The sequence below is a fragment of the Eschrichtius robustus genome, chromosome 16 (genome assembly GCF_028021215.1).
Source record: "Eschrichtius robustus isolate mEscRob2 chromosome 16, mEscRob2.pri, whole genome shotgun sequence".
Classification (NCBI taxonomy): domain Eukaryota; kingdom Metazoa; phylum Chordata; class Mammalia; order Artiodactyla; family Eschrichtiidae; genus Eschrichtius; species Eschrichtius robustus.
The window spans coordinates 4089897-4107285 of NC_090839.1; positions in this window are offsets into that span (position 1 = coordinate 4089897).

The window sequence follows — 17389 nt, forward strand, 5'->3', positions numbered from 1 at the left end:
GGTCAGGCTTGCGGTCCCGAGCGCTCAGGCCTCCCCGGATGCTGCTGATAAAGGTGAACGCTCAGATGTCCGGGGCTGCACCCCCAGACCCCAGCTTTTGCGTGCAGTGCATCACCGCTGCCTCAGTGCTCTCGCCCTCACCTGCACGGGTAGAATTTCTTGGAGTCCCCGGGGTCCTCTCGAGTTGTGCAGATACAGGGCCACGTACGTCCTCCAGCAGGACACCGGCCCTCCTTTTCCCCAAACTTCCAGGAGAAAACCCGTCTTCGGAGAAAGACCTCACTGAGGAGGTGCTGCCACCCAGAACCATATCGTGCTTCTCACTGGTCCCGGGCACTTTGGCCTTCCTGGTCCCCTTCCTCCCTAAAAAGTACTGAAAGGCATATTTTACAATTACATCGGTATAAGGATGAATGTAACCCAGGCTGAATCTGTTATTAGATATTCATTCTTATGATGTTCCTTTTTCTTCTGACTTTAAAAGAAATGTCAACATTGTCAAAGCGCCCTGGAAGTCTTGTGGGCCGTAGCAACGTGCTTACTGAGTCTAATGGGGAAGGTGCCTCGGAACTGCTGGGCTTGCGGCAGAAGGGGGGCGGGTCCCGACCTCTGCGCCCCTGGTCTGGGGGCCCACAGCTGCGCTGCCTCCACCTTCTCATGAGACAGCGGCTCAAGTCCACATGGCAATGGGAAGGTAGGCAAGGGGGGATGCCACGGAACGCCCCCTGCCTTGTCTCTGTCCTTTAGGAAACCACCTTGCCCCAAACTCTTTCATGCACGTCAACGTTGCGGGTAATCCACTCCCCATCACTTCCCCAGACATCAGGCTGTGGATTCCAGCCTCGGCTTAGCCAGGCCACCGTTCACCGCCCTTCCACCCACCAACATCCCAGGATCCAGCAAACACACGTGGCTGCCTTTGTAACAGGGAGCCTCGCCGCGTGTTGGAATTGAAATCACACCAGCATCCTCCCAGCGCATGGCGGCCAGCCTGACCCTAAGCCTGTCTGGAGCCCTTACACCACCCCAGACGCTGTCAGGAGCGCCTCAGTTTAGGCAAAGCCGGTATTCCTGACGGGTTATGTGTGAAAGGAATTTTGCATGCGTTTTGTATGTTTCCTAAGACACCGATCCAACCCTCTGACTTCAAGTTTCTCTGAACCTCGGGCCCTGGGGCAAGGAATCAGAGTTGATGGTCTGTGCGTGAGCCCTGATGAATGGTAGAGGGGCCAGTGCATCTGCAGAAGGAACCCCTCTGCACGTGGACAGTCACCTCCAAATGTCCGTTCCTGGGCCAATGACAGCCCAACCAGAAGACTATGTTTTGGTGTTTATTTTTTCTCACTCCACCGAAAACTTCTTTGACAGCCGTCATTGGATTTCTCGCTTCTTGCTAAAAAAACTTAGGGGAAGGTTTCAGAATATTATTTAAGCAACAGGTTTGTGTGTGTGTGTTTTTTTTTTTTTTTCTCCAGGTATTTTGCTATTTTAAGTAACAGTGTGATGAATACCTTTGTGATCAAAGTTCGAGGTATGAACATTTGCAAGTTCGTCCATCATTTTGACAGACTGTTTACAGATGGATCATTCCAGCTTGCACTTCTGCCAGGAGGCGACGAGAATGGTAATTCCTCTGTATTGTTGTCAGGTTTGGTAATTGCCGAAGTCAGTTCTACACTCAGAAACTGCTGTTTTGTTTTGTTTTCCAATTAGGGAATAAAGGGCTGAACCACACCAGAGACAGACATCTGTTGGAATGTGCAGAACGAAATCCCCTCGATCTCAGATTACCAGATGAAATTTAGGGCACGCAGTGCAATTTGAATTTCAGATAAACAACCAGTAACTTCTCAGCATAGTATGTCCCAACGATTGTACGGGATATACTTCTACTAAAAATTTATCGCTTATCTGAAATTCAGATTGAACTGGGTTTCCCACATTTTAGTTTGCTAAATCTGCCAACCCTACCCCAATCCCCCTTTGTAAGCCTGTGTATTTTATCTGTTCTTTTCCTTCACACATCAGGGCAAAGCTTGTTACCTCTATCATTTATGAGCTCTTACGCTATGCTAAGATGGTCCTAAGCAATTTCTCTGCATTGACTCATTTCATCCTCAGAATGACCCTACAGGTCAGTACTATTATTAGCAGTATTGTTTTGCTTACAGCAATTAAGCAATTTATTATCTTAAAAGTTTCTGTGAGTCAGGAATGCAGGAGGGGCTAGCTGGGTGGTTCCCGCTTGGGGTCTTTCCTGAGGTTGCAGTCAAGATGGAGACCCAGGCTGCAGACTTCTGATGGGTTGCAGGGGGCAGGAAGATCCACCCCCAAGGTGGTTTCTCTCGCCAACCTGGAACGTTGCTGCTGACTGTTGGCAGGGGGCCTTATCATCTCCCATTACTACAGGTGGAAAAATGGAGGCTCAGAGAGATTAAGGAACCAACCAGGGCAGCAAGTGGCAGAACTGAGGCTGGGACCCAGGCCGCCTGACTCCAGAACTGAGCCCCGAATTTCTTCTCCGTTTCATCGTGGGTGAAGTATTCTAAGTGCATCAGAAAGGAAACAGTTGTAATGAGCTACCTTAAGTGCTACTGTGTGCGACTCTGAGCACAGCCAAAACCGAGAGAAGGTCACCCACCAGAATTCTGATAGACCTGGAAAAGACTCATCGGTAATTACCCTATTAATTTATGACACAGTAACAGATGTGCTGAAAAGGCATGGAGTTTGTTCCTACAGGCATGTCCCATGCCATCAGGATTATGCTCTTAATTTGCTATTTCATAGATAATTTGAAGATCCAATCCGTTCCCTGTCAGAACAATTATATACTCGAAATTATGGAGCCCACATTACCAAGCGTGGACCACGCAATTCTGCAGGTGCAGAAAATATGACATCAGAGGATGATTTCATTGAGGCCTGAGTGCAAAACAGTGCAAATTCTGCTGTTCCGGGCCTTTCTGCTAATTAACCCTGAGCCTCTGCGAGGCTTCCAGGCTGAACGCCCATCTCCCTAATCCTTTCACAACAGTCTCTTCCCAGCTTCTTCCGTATTCCCTGCAACTCTCAAGTGAGAGATGGCTGGGCCCCCCTGACGAGGTTGGGAGAAATGTAGTAACCAGAGCAGGTGGGTACCACTTGTGGTTGGCTCCGATTCCAGGCCCACAGCTGCTGCCCAGCTGCAGGGACCCAAATCCAAAAATTTTCTGAGGATTTTCCCACCATCTGGGCTCAGGAACTCCCATGCCCAGAAGCTTCCTCGTGAGCCAGAGGGGCCCAAGTGTTCCATTTCAGATGTTACCAGTGCCATTCCCAGCCTGTTCCTGTCCCTGTCCCTGAGAACATTTGAATCCCCTCCCACCGATGCCCCCCACCTCCTGCAGCAATGAGGCCCCATCTGTCTTCCAGCAAGGACTGTCCATCAGAAGACGGGCTTCCGCCCAGACCCTCGTCCATGCCTGGTTCAGAAAGAGCTTGGAACCTCTCCAATAATACTGTTACCCTTTCCTATCCTCGTGGTTTTACTATCCTAACAGAAAAGAAGCATCTCAAAGTTCTGAGAAAAAGCCCTCTTCCCATGCTTCAAAAGTCTCAGGTTATTCTCCCATTAGCTACGTAACAGCCCAGACATCTGACACACGACAGGGGACCGGGGGTCCATGTTGTTCCTCATGAGACCCCAAGGGCCTGGGCAAACTTCCTTGCCTTCTTTTCCTCACATATGTTCTATTGCTCTGCTCTTGAAAAGCGGGTCTCACATCATTAATTCATTCATTCAACAGACTTCCCTGGGCTCTAGAGAGCCAGCAAGAACAGCAGGAATGGTCACATTTATCGAAGACATTCAAGGTGTCCAGGAGCTCGTCAAGTCCTTGGCATATATTAACTAAGTCCACACGACAGCTCTGTGAGGAAGCCGACATTGCCATCCCAGTCTTGAAAGCAACTGGGGCTCAGAAGATTAATTCACTGGTTCAAAGGCAGACAACTAGTTAACAGCAGAGTTACAAACCCCAGAGCCCAAGGGATGGAGGCCTCTGACGAGACATTGGGACCAACACATACACTTGGACACTACACAGCTTGACGCTGGGAAAGACCATCTCAGCGAATGTGCATTTCGCATCTCTGTCACTGGACTTAACATCAAGGAAACACAGATTGCACTGTATAGGACAGACAGAATTCGGGTACAAGGAAGTTCTATTTCTTGCTAGGGCTAAACATTTCCTTGAACTATAAAACACAAATGAGGGATTTGCTGTCCATCTGTGATAAATACACCACTGTAACTCCAATTCTCCACCTCTCTCATATATCCACGCCCTTTGCAATATGATTTTGTGACCCCTGCTATTGAGAAACGGAGTGCATTTCTGTGCCGCTCGAATCTGGGCTGCCTTGTGCCTTGCTTCCAGTAGCAAGATGTAGAGGAACTGAGGCCCCAGGGACCCTGCATCTTTTGCTCCCTCACACTCCTGCCTCCAGCAGGGAGACCAGCCTGTGGGAAGACAAGGGACCATGCGGAGCAGAGCCAGGTCAGCCCAGCGAGTCCCGAGCCAAGCCACCAGCTGATGGCACATGATAAGCCAACCCACGGACAGCAGCCAAGCCTGGTCAGTAGAAACACTCAGACGACCCACAGACCCATGGGCAAAAAAACAAACGGTTATCTTTTCAAAGTCACTAAATTTTGAGATGATCTGCTACCAAGCAATGGCTAACGGAACTGTTGACAGAAGCTAGCCAAACTTCAAGCATTTGGCTTCATTTCTCAAGACTGATCATTTGAATCTAAGCAGTACTTGGACCCATGATAATCAAGAACCCTACAGGCAAAAAAAGAAAAAGAAAAAAAGAACCCAAATGGCAGCCTGGAGCCATTTTATCCCGAGGCACATCCTTGTAGGAACAAGGCTTCGGTTGAGAAAGCTCTCAAGGACCCACATTTGAGGGCTGAAAAAAAATGAAATCTATTGGCTCCGAGATACAAACAAACCTTGCAAAATAAAATTGATAAATGCTTCACTAAATGCCTTCAAAACATAAGCATTTTGTCAACTAGTCAACTGTAACTCTGCTGTATTCACATGTAACTGTCTAAGTCAAATTTAACACACGCAAGCCAAAGGAATAATTTCTTCTGAGTAAAATTTTAAAATGTTGAAAATCATAAGTTCGTATAGTTATCTTTTCCACTTTAACTGACCCTAATTCCACATGCGTCCAAAGAAAAATAATAAACCTTTCAGAGAATTTTACAGTCCCCGCAAAATTGTCTAGCATGGATGTGCGTGTACTTTCATGTAGTCCACATACTGTGGCCCGAGACCGCTGACAATGATGGTGACCATGGCCTGCAAAAGTCTGCAGACAGCTCTGGGAAAGCATCCTCATTTTTCAGATGGAAAAAGTGAGATCTCGAGAGGCTAATTGCTTAGGGGACATTAGCACTGGTCTAAATCAAGAAACACCATAGGGCTTCCCTGGTGGCGCAGTGGTTGAGAATCCGCCTGCCAATGCAGGGGACACGGGTTCGAGCCCTGGTCTGGGAAGATCCCACATGCCGCGGAGCAACTAGGCCCGTGAGCCACAATTACTGAGCCTGCGCGTCTGGAGCCTGTGCTCTGCAACAGGAGAGGCCGCGATAGTGAGAGGCCCGCGCACCGCGATGAAGAGTGGCCCCCACTCGCCGCAACTAGAGAAAGCCCTCGCACAGAAACGAAGACCCAACACAGCCATAAATAAATAAATAAATAAACCCAAAGTTAAAAAAAAAAAAAGAAACACACCACAGGCGGACGAATGTGGTGATTCTTGGTGAGACAGTGGAAGAGCCCCACGGCTGGCAAGGTACCTGTTAGGTGTCCTGGAGAGGAGGCCTGCTTGGTCCTTGCTCGTGCAGTACCCTAACAAGTCACAGAATCCCAGGCTGATCACATTCTGTCTGTTGGCTTGCTTTTCCACTGGACGGTGGGCCCTCCAGGCAGGAACTGGGCAGTACTCCCTGTGAGCGCTGAGTGCTGGTCTGAGTGCTGCGGTCACGCAGAAAACACGACAGATGTCCTCGCCTGGGAGACTAATGGAGGGGACGAGTAATAAGCAAAATGACAAAATAAGTATGCGCAGGACGAACTATGTGTGAATCAACAAGGAGGTCTGCAGCCTTGACCTTCACCTCCCCCTCTGGCTCCTCCACCTACCCTGTCTGAAGGGGAACCCGCTCTGTGAGATGGAACTGGGGGGAAGGGCTGGGGACAGGAGGCGCTTGCCTCGTGGGAGATGTGGAGAAGGTGTGAGCGGCTGTGCGTGTGCGGGAAGATGCTGACAGGTGTTGCTGATCTGCGGGGTCTCCCTTCAACACCTGTGGGAAATTCAAGTAAAGGACTCGAGTCTTTTCCATCACTGAATTGTGCCTCTTAGCGGCTCTCTCCCAAGACAGGACCATGTGGATGACGGCTTGGTGTGCACGGTGAAGGTCACCAGGAGGACAGGAATTCAGGAAGCTGCAAGGCGTCTTGTGTGGCTGGAGCGTCAGTAGTAACTGGGCAAGATGAGGTTGTAAGAGAAAAACAACAAGAACCTACTGTAGAGCACAGGGACCTAGAGTCAGTATCTTGTAATAACCTATAACGGAAAAGAATCTGAAGCCGTGTACCTGAAACTAACACAATACTGTCAATCAACTAGCACTAAATTTAAAAACTAATTTGAAAGGTGAGATTGTAGATGGGGAAGGACCAAATCAAATATGGCCTCACAGTCACATGAGGGATTTACGCTCACTTTATCTTAAGAGTAACTGATAAATAGTATGGTCTTAGGAACTGGCCTTCCCCCCGCCCCGCACCCCATGCCAATACTGACTTCCAGTTTACATAAACCAAGAGAAAAAGCAAAACTTTTAGAACTCATCTCACCCCAGACCTAAGCTAGGGCCATATTTAAAGCCCCTGAGCCAACTGGAAGTCCCCCTGTTGTCAAATAACTTTGAAGAAGATTCAATAGCAATTCTGATTCATACTGATGTTTTCTTATCTCTAACCTATACCTGTAATTAGGACTCCTTGATCCCAAGTAAATCAATTAGTCACTAGGAAAATGTTTCCCCTGGTCTTTGATCCAAGCAACTAAGTGCATGAGTACTTAAAATATAAAAGATTTGACTTTTGAAACTCCAGACCCTTTGACCCTGGGTAAGACTGAAGTATGGTTGTGGGTGATGGTGTCCTGGGCATCCCTGTAATGCTACACACACACACACACACACACACACACACACACACACACACACACACTCGTTGGCCTCAGACTTATAGTTACATTGCAATTTGTGAGACAGTCTCCTCTAACACTTTTCTTAAAAAGAAGGCATATTTTCCCTTTGAATTTTCTCTTTCCCCCAATTAAAACCCTAGGCTCTTTCTTGGGTCACAGGGCATGGAGAGAAATACAGATGGCACCAGGTCTTCTCTGGTGAGAAATGCTAGAAAGATGTGCCTGGAAAGAAGTCCCTGAATACACCTGTCAAGATGCATTTCACATTGGCAGGCTGGAAACTGATGAAAACCATGGTTTCTCTTGGCAGCACTTAGTTCACTTAATTCAAGGCAGACATGATACCTTAATCAACGTCCTTGGGTTACAGGCACCTGCAATAGGGCCCCATGGGTTTAGCTGCCCATCTCCCATTTTCCCCATCTTCTGAGAAGAGCATCCAAGCTTCCTTCGGTCCAAGAGCTGAGTGAGCGTCGGAGCCCAGGCCAATCCCCTGGCCCAGTGACCAGTTCAGGGATGGACAGGTGACCCAGGTTGGCCCAGTTGCAATGGATGCAGGACTTTACAGGAGCAACTGAGTCAAAGCTCTCTCTTTTCCCTTGGACTTGAGGCCATAAGAGCTGGTAATTACTCGGTTCTGTCTGGTAAGTTAGAGGAGAGTGCCCACATTAGAATTTTTATCCCATTACATGAGCTTCAGGAACTGGAGGGATTTTGCTGAGAGAAGAATGTGTTATTGCATGAAATCCAAGTGTAAAGTACACCCAGTGCTTATAAGAAGTTGAGCCAGAGACAAAGCATCACCAAGAACCAGGCTTCATGCTGTCTTGTCTCTCTGCTAGGACTGTAGGTTCCTTGTTTCTCTCTCCATCTCTGAAGACGGGCTTTCTTCAATGCTCTGTCTAAGGCAGTACACACACACACACACACACACACAAACACACACACACACAATGGAATATTACTCGGCCATAACAAAGAATGAAATAATGCCATTTGCAGCAACATGGATGAACCTAGAGATTATGATACTAAGTGAAGTAAGATAGCAAAAGACAAATGCCATATGATATCACTTATATGTGGAATCTAAAAAAAAGATACAAATGAACTTATATACAAAACAGAAATAGACCCACAGACATAGAAAACAAACTTACGGTTACCAAAGGGGAAAGGTGGGGGGAGGGGTAAATTGAAGTTTGGAATTAACATACACACACTACTATATATAAAATAGATAACCAATAAGGACGTACCATAGAGCACAGGGAACTATACTCAATATTTTGTAATAGCCTATAAGGGAAAAGAATCTGAAAAAGAATAGATATATAGGTATGTATGTATGTAAAACTGAATCACTTTGCTGAACACCTTCAACTAACACAACACTGTAAATCCATATACTTCAATAAAAAATTAAATTAAAAAAATTTTTAAAAAGAAAAGGGAGCTCCTTCCTGAGCTGCGACACCCCCAATTGCAGCTCCCTCACCCCCAATATCTATCCAGCTCTCAGACCATCCCACTTCTAAACTCCTAACGGACAGTTTGTTCAGGTGGCCAACCCTGGTCCAATCAGAAATGGCCAGAGTGGTGGGGTCATGTGGTATAAACTCTGCCACAGAGATCTATCCTGAGGGTGGGCGGTTAAGTTTTTAAAGAATGGGCTTTATAGACACCCCCAAAATGTTTGGCATACACGGATATGGACCTTGTCTTTTGCATTCTCCATGAGGAAAATATGCTCGTGTTGGTGAAAAGATGCAAAAGCTATCATAATGGGATGGAGGCCTAGTGTTTCTGAAAATGGCAGCTGTCCTTGACAACCAAACAATGGAGCCCACTCTGAAAGAATTGCCTATGAGGGGGTTCGCTCAACAGTAAGGAAGAAACAAATATATCCTGTTTTTAATGGCTCCCGCTGCCCTTCCTGATGTTATCAAAATTCCAGAAAGAATCAGTCACCCCCAGGATGACTATGGGACAGGAGAGGTTCTCAACAACCTTCAGTGGCTCCCACTTCCTTGTGTACCGGTCCTCACCCCACTCACTGTTTTCCTTAATGTTCCAGCTCATGAAACGTTATCTCCGTTTACCCAGACAGTACTTTCCATCCCAGCCCATCAGGCCTCCCTAACTCCTAAATAAGTTGGTCCTTCTTCCCTCCTTATTAGCCGTGGCACTTTGGGGACATTACTTCACCTCGTTGAGCCTCAGATAGATTACTTCTCTAGAGGTGGGGATAATAACAACACATTCCTCAGCTATGACAGTATCTACCCAAAATACGGACATCTTGACGCTTTAACACACCGATCTCACTTCTAGAAATGATGTGCACGTACATGAAATGACCATTGTGGAGTTATTCATCATAGTATTATTTGTCATATAATAAAAATATTGAAAGTGACCCAATTGCCTATCAATAGGTATCAGTTGAAGAAACCATGGTAAATTCATCTCCTAGACATAAGAAGCAAAATAAGCGAGGTACAAAAGAAGTGTGGGTTCACAGTATAATAGAAAATAAATATTTGGTCTTTGTGCCCAGTTTCTGTCACCAAGCTCCTAAAACCTCTGGAATTTCCTATCTTTTCTATACTAATGAGGTGACTCATGGCGGGGGCAGGGGCCCAGGTATCTTCAGGATGGGGGCTGATGCCAGAAAGACGAAGCCATGATTAAAGGGTTGGAACTTTCAGCCCCAACTCATGACCCCCAGGGAGGGGAGAGGGGCTAGAGGTTGAATTCAACCACCAGTGGCCAGAGATTTAATCAATTATGCCTCGATAAAAACCCCTAATGGGGTTTGGGAGCTTCTGGATTGGCGAATACATTGATGTGCTGGGTAGGGGGTGGGCTTAGAGGGGGCATAGAAGCTCTGTGCCAGCCTGACACCCCCTCCCCCAATAGCCTGTTCTATGCCCCTCTTCCATCTGGCTGTTCTTGAGTTGCATTCTTTGTCAAAACAAAACAAAACAAAACAAAAAACCTGTAGCTGCAAACAGAGTGCTTTCCTGAGTTCTGCAAATCATTCTAGTGAGTTATCAGACCTGATGAGGAGGCAAGGGTTGTGAGAACAGGCAAATTGTAGTCAGCTGGGCAGAAGTGGGGATCACCTGGGGATCCCTCTTGTGCTGGTATCTGAAATGGGGTCGGTCTCATGGGAATGAGCCCTTGATTTGTGGGATCCGATGCTACCTCCAGGTACCTTGAAATTGAATTGAATTGACACCCAGCTGGTGTCACAGAATTGGAGTACTGGTGTAGAAAAATGACACATATTTGGTATCAGAAAAAAACCACGTATTTGGACCAAGAAGTGGTGTCCGGAAAAAAAAAAAAATCACAGTGTCGTATGCTTTCACGTAAGAAAGTAGAGAGAAGCAAGTCTACGTGTTTGGATTTGCCCATATTCTCACAACGGAACAGCAAAAGGGTAGACTAGAAAGTAATAAAAATGACCACCTAGAACAGGGTGGCCAGGGTCAGGGATGGGGACAAGACTTCCCTATATGTAATTTTTTCATAGTTTTAATTTCTCAGTCATGTGAGAGTATCACTTGTTAAATGCTTTAATTTACAAAATCTTCGTAAAATTATCACGAGCCTTAATTCCTCACTGTCTTGCCGTTAACTAAGCGAGCGCTATGCAGATAGGTGAGGACCAAGTACCAGCCACGTGACTGTGGGCTAATTACCTCCCTGGGTCTCTGTTTTCTTGAGAATCTGTGAGATGAGGACAATGAAAGCACCTATATCATGGAATTAAATATACCGGAGATTTTAAACGGTGGCACATACTTCGAATAAATGGGAGAAATTCATGTGTGTTTCGGACTCCTCATAGTATCTTGCACAGGCAGAACCCCTAGAAACATCTGTGGATTGACTGACTCGAAGAAAGCTTTATGGGAAAACTTGCTCCCTGGAAAACCTAAAAGAGTCTTCTAATGATAGGCCTGGATTTTCAATACTAAGCTCAGCCTCAAAAAAAGAAAGAAAAAGAACATATAATATGCAGGCAAGGGAAAATGAAGAAAATATGTACTTGAAATTCTAAAGAAGATGTGATACACACACACATGCTCACACACACAATGGACTATTACTCAGCCATAAAAAAGAATGAAATAATGCCATTTGCAGCAACATGGATGAACCTAGAGATGATCATACTAAGTGAAGTAAGCCAGACAAAGACAAATATCATATGATATCACTTATATGTGGAATCTAAAAAGAAAATGATACAAAGGAACTAATATACAAAACAGAAACAGACTCACAGACATAGAAAAAAAATGTAAGGTTACCAAAAGGGAAAGAGGAGGGAGGGATAAATTAGGAGTTTGGGATTAACATAAACACACTACTATATATAAAATAGATAACCAACAAGGACCTACTGTATAGCACAGGGAACTATACTCAATATTTTGTAATAACTTCTAAGGGAAAAAAATCTGAAAAAGAATATATATATATATATATATATATACACATATATATATATATATATATACACATATATATATATGTAAAATGTATAACTGAATCACTGCTATACACCTAAAACTAACACAAAGTTGTAAATCAACTATGCTTCAATAAAAAATAGATTTTTTTAAAAGAAATTCTATTAATAGACACTCCAGAGAGACAGACCAGCAGAGCAGCAGTATTGGGGACAGAGCATAAAGTCTTCCAGAAACTTTTAAAATAGGAGTTAGGGGGTAGAGATCCTCGGATTGAAAAGTTATACCAAGTACTAATTGGTATAAACTGGAGGAAAAAATAAATCCCCACTTAGACACTTGCTACTGAAACTTCAGACCATCAGCGATAAGGATAAAATTCCTAAAGCACCAGAGAGAAAAGACAAATTACCAAGGCAGGAAGGGCAGTCGGTCTTAGACAAGATTTTCCACCAGCAATAACTGACATCAGGAGAGAAGGACATAACATCTTTAAGCAACTGCGGGAATACAGCTGTCAACCTAAATTCTATCCCCAGCCAAACTGTCATCTATAAATTCCGACATAAAGACATTTCAGACAGACAAGGACACAAAATTCACTACTCATGGAGTTCTCTGTAGCAGGGATTGACAAGCTGCAGCCCACTAGCCCACTGACTGTTTTGGCAAACAAAGATTTATTGGAACACAGCCAAGCCAGTTCATATATTCATATACGTATTATCTAGGGTTGCTTTCCAGTTACAACAGCAGAGTAGCTGCCACAGACACTGTATAGTCCAGACAGCCAAGGATATTTATGCTCTGGTTCTTTACAGGAACATTTTGCTGATCCCTGCTCCACAGGACTCAGTATTTACATGTGTATCTATTCATCCAACATATACTTGCTAAGCCTCCGCCGTGTGTGCCAGACCCAAACACGGTGAGATGAAGGATGGCAGGTTCCTGGCCCAGGCAGACGGAAGCTTAGCAAGGGCTGTGCTAGATAGCCGGGAGGTGGAGCCCACAGGTGTGTCTGAAAACAGCAAAACAGAAAGAAATCTGTCTTGACAGAGATAACTCAGCCGCCTTTGAATCTCATGTTTCAGACAGGGAGCTGGTACCCTGAGTTGGCTCAAGGGTCACAGAGTTGGCTTTGGTTCCTTGCGTCACGGACCTGGTCATGAATTCCTCATCCCTCCCACTTGCCGTCTGTCCCCATCTGCTCTCTCTGACTGCGCCCTGATGCACAGCTGATGCTAGAACAGCCCAAGTTTCCTGGCCTTCCCCCTGCACAGCATCCCACCTGGTCCTTCTCCAAGCCTCTGCTCAGGCTCTGCCCATCACTTGGGGTGCCCTTCCTCCATTGCCTGGCTTGGCTTTCTCATCTCCTCCAAGAAGTCTTTCCCACGCCCAGACTGGGTCAGTACCCGCTTCTTCATCCCGTTATATGCTGCATCATAAGCATCTCTGGAGTGCCGTCTATTGTGGCGCTGTGTCCCAAGTGCTTATCTCGTCTCTGTGTCCAGGTGGGTTCTCTCTCCACCCCCTTTCTGGGGCTGAGATACGTCTAATACCACGATAGACAAAGGGGACATCTGCTACGAGATTCACTGTGGAGGAAGAGGCGGAAACCCTTGGCTGTGAATGCCCCTCATGAAACGAACAGAACAGAAGCTCTAGAGAAAGATCCGACGTTTCTGCAGATGGTGGAACACCCCGCATCCCACCCCCGCAGATGGTGCTGTGTGGGGAGCCAGTACCGGCCAGACTTGACCCTGGTGGTTCTTGCCAATCGTGTAGATAAATAGGAATTGATGTAGAGTAGCTCCATGATGGAGGTCTGTTCAAACAAAGACGGGAGAGGAGAAGGGAGGAAGGAAGAAGGGGAGGCAACAAGCTCCTGTTCGATAGACGACCCCCCCCTCCCCGCCCCGGTCCCATGGGACTCTTTCCCTCTGTCACGAATTCTTGATCCCTCTGCCTCTTCCGTTTCTCGCCCACCTCTTGTCATTTACTCAGCGCCTCATTCCGGAACGCTGGAAGGATTAATGAGACACGCCTGGCGGAAGGGTGCTCACGTTTATTCACTCTGGCCCCCCACTGTTATTAACTCTTACAATTTCCCTGCACTAAATACCACTCAGATCTCAACAATTCTGAGCGTTCCTGCCAGCAAAGAGACAAGAAATCACATATTCAGGTGACGGAAGGACCCAAGTGGATTTATAATGGTGTGAATAACAGGTAGCTTGATTTACCGAAGCTTCGAGATACTTAAGAATTCATATAAAAGGATTTGGGGATTTTGAGAATACATGTCTTCCAGGGGTGGGGATGGGGCTAATTGACTCTCCTGACAATTTCTATAAGTCAAATTCTATTACTCTGAGGAACATTCACAGATGTGCTTCCGTGAGAAACTTCTAAGTAAAAATAGGAGCTCGGGACTAGTTCAGGGCAAACTTTGAAGACTGTATCTTTGCCTTGTGTGAGTTTAGGATTAAAAAAGTTGTCTATATACTTGTTTCTTTCCACTTGGCCTCCCAATAAGGCTGTGAGGTAGGCAGGGGCCGGTGATCACATCCATTTATAAACGAAGAAAGTGAGGCTCAGTTTAAGGTTGGTTCCCCTCGGGGATTTGGTGGCAAAGCCAGGTCTCCAGACCGAACAGCCCCTTCCACTGGGCTTCCCCGGCCTGCAAACTGGGCAGGTGACAGGCCCCGTGCCTAGAAAGGCCCCTAGCTTGGTTCTCCTGTTGCCGTCTTGAAATTCTCAATAATTTTGATCCAGCGTTACCGAACCAGGTTCATTTTGCCTGACGCACAAGCGAAAACGCTAAGACTCCAAGGTTTGCAGCAAAGAAAGGGTTTACTCACGTGGCAGCCAAGCGAGGAGATGGGACACCGAGTCCCAGATGCCCCTTCTTGAAGGCAAGGGGCTTGGGGTACTTTAGGATGAAGAAGCAGGGTGGTCTGAGGTGTGGGGAGAATGAGCAGCGTGGAGAAGGTGGTTGGAAAAAGGTGCAGTAATTGTCATTCTGCACAGATGTGACCAAGCTCCAGGCCTCTGCACATTAAAACATGGAGGTGCTTAGCACAATCCGAGGGTGGAGACTTGAGCCCTCTGAGGTCAAAAGGTCACAGAGCAGACACTCACACATGCCCAGTTGGAGGGTTGGTGGTCTTATCCAGTCGTAACTGGCTCAGCTTGAACTAGAAACAGCTGACTCCAAGTTCTTGGAAAACAGCTTGGACAAATATCTTATTCTTTAGGCTACGTGCCCCTTGGAGGACAAGCACGTTTTTTGTAGCAACAATTAAAACGACCTTGATGGTGAAGGCAGGTTACAGGTGTAATGGATTCAATTAATGATTACCCAGGGTTTCACCAGGAGTCCTGCATTTGCATTTTGCACTGGGCCCTGTAAATCCTGTAGCCCATCCTACTCACAGCTCCACGGGTTCCCCTTCTATTCCTCCACCCAGATGCCAGAAACGCCCGCCACACTGGGACTTGCTCTCCCAGCGCCTGGGACCCCTCGGCCCTCCTCCTCCGTCTCTCTGGATCTGCAGCGGCTAAAAGGGCTGAGAGTCCCGGGGGAGCACCTCCCATGCACACCGGCAGCTCCTCCTGTGTGGCTTCACATCCTACAGGATAAATCAGGACCCAGCTCTGTCAGTTCACCAAAGTCAAAATTCTCTAAAATGTGTTTAATTAAAACAAGAGGCTCCTGGCCTCTCGCAGATTAGATGTGATCAAACCCACCCAGAATACTGGATTTCTCTTGGCTTTTAGGCTGGGTCTCTTTGTCCAATTCCCTGCCTCTGATGGTCTCCAATTCTTGACTCAAAAGGGAGAGAGAGAGGGAGGGAGGGAGAGAGGGAGGGAGGGAGGAAAGGAGAGAGGGAGGGAGGGAGGGAAGAACCTGGCACTCCCACCCTCCAGATGTCTTATAAGTCTTGGAGGCTTAAAAACATTGCCATCGATAGAGAAGATCAAACAAAAGGTGGTCACTTCGGGCTACTAATTCTCAAGAACCGTGAGCAGCAAAGCAAAATAAAACGCCCATCGGAAAGGCTGCAAAGGTCCACTGTTGGCTGTTGGCTATGACCGTCCTCTGCCTGGAATCCTGCCCAGCACGTGTCCGTGCCTCTGGGGACAGAAGACAAAGCTATGCATCACTATGAAGGTGACCAGGATGGTGCCAGGGGAAGGAGCCAACGCCCTCCCCAGATTTATCTCTTCCCAACCACCCTGAATGTTCTATTTTCCTTGGATGGTCCCCAGATCCCGCTCCTTCCTTAAAATTCAAGCAGCCCCCTCACCCATCTTGCTCCATAATTGACTTCAGATGAATCTACTTCCCCAATGATAACTCTTTTCTGTCCTCTCCAGAGGTCCACGGAAAACTGACGTGTAACCATGCATATCACACCAGCGAGAAAAACCCACATCAGAGCAAAGTTTGAGATTTTTTTTATTATGCATTTGACAGTATTTTCTGTGTTAGCACAATGAATGAATTTCTCTCCGAGATATCATCTTGCCACAGAGACAAACAGTGCACAGGTGTCTAAAAATGTGATTCAAGCCCTAAGGACTGAGGTGGGACTCAGAACACAAGTGAACATCTCTCTATGTACAGAGGCTTTGCGTTGAACACATCCACCAAAAGGAGTTGACACAGAGAACAGTTTCACAATAAATAATTGCTTCTCTAAACTGTACCCCATCCTGCTGGCAAATCAGTCCCTTCCATTTCCTTGTGACACTCGCTTTTATACCTGTAACACTTAGGATATACTCATCAAAAATTTTGCATTTGGTCAAGGCTAGCACCCCGGCATCCACCATCACATCAGGACCTCGGCAGGCACTCAAATGCCGGCTCTTATCTCTCTGCCGTCGGGGGAGGGAGCGGCCTCTCCCCATCCCCGTGGATGACTAAACACTCCATCAGCTTCAGACGCTCAGCAATCTCAGCGTGGCCGCTAGAGCGCAGCTGAAAGAGATTGCGAACTGTCAGGTGTTACAATTCCCAGTTGCTGCCAATTACACAGATAAATAGAAATTTACATAACTTACAAAGCGGTTGTGTTTGCAGCTTATTTTGAAGCCATTCCCCCAAAGATCCACATTTCTTCCTGAAAACAAATATCACCTTAATCGCCTTGAGCTGGGGCTGCCTTTACAGTGGCTTCCTGGCAACTGGGTCTATTGTTCATCGTCGGCCTGTCTGTGAAAGGCACAGAAGTCTCTCTGCTGCACACCCGCCTGGGGGTTCAAAACCCGCAGGTGTTAATTTCCTCCTTTTCTTATCACAAACATCAAGGTTTCTTCTTTCTTTCTTTTCTTTTTTTTTTTTTTTTTGGAGATACATTCTTTTAGTGGGACCAAGCACAGCTGAAAATGCCTGTCTAAATCCTATAAGCTTCAAACTCATCAAACCTGTACAGCTGTGATCTGCGTCTCAAGTTGACGCTGGGCGGCCTCAGTGGCTCACACCCCACGCCTGCCCCATGTGAGGGCTCAGACGTCGGCATGCTCCTGCCAGGGCCTGCATCTGTTCCAACATGGACACGGGGTTACATTTGCAAAGAGTTAGCTTGAAGTCCACTTATTCTCCAAGA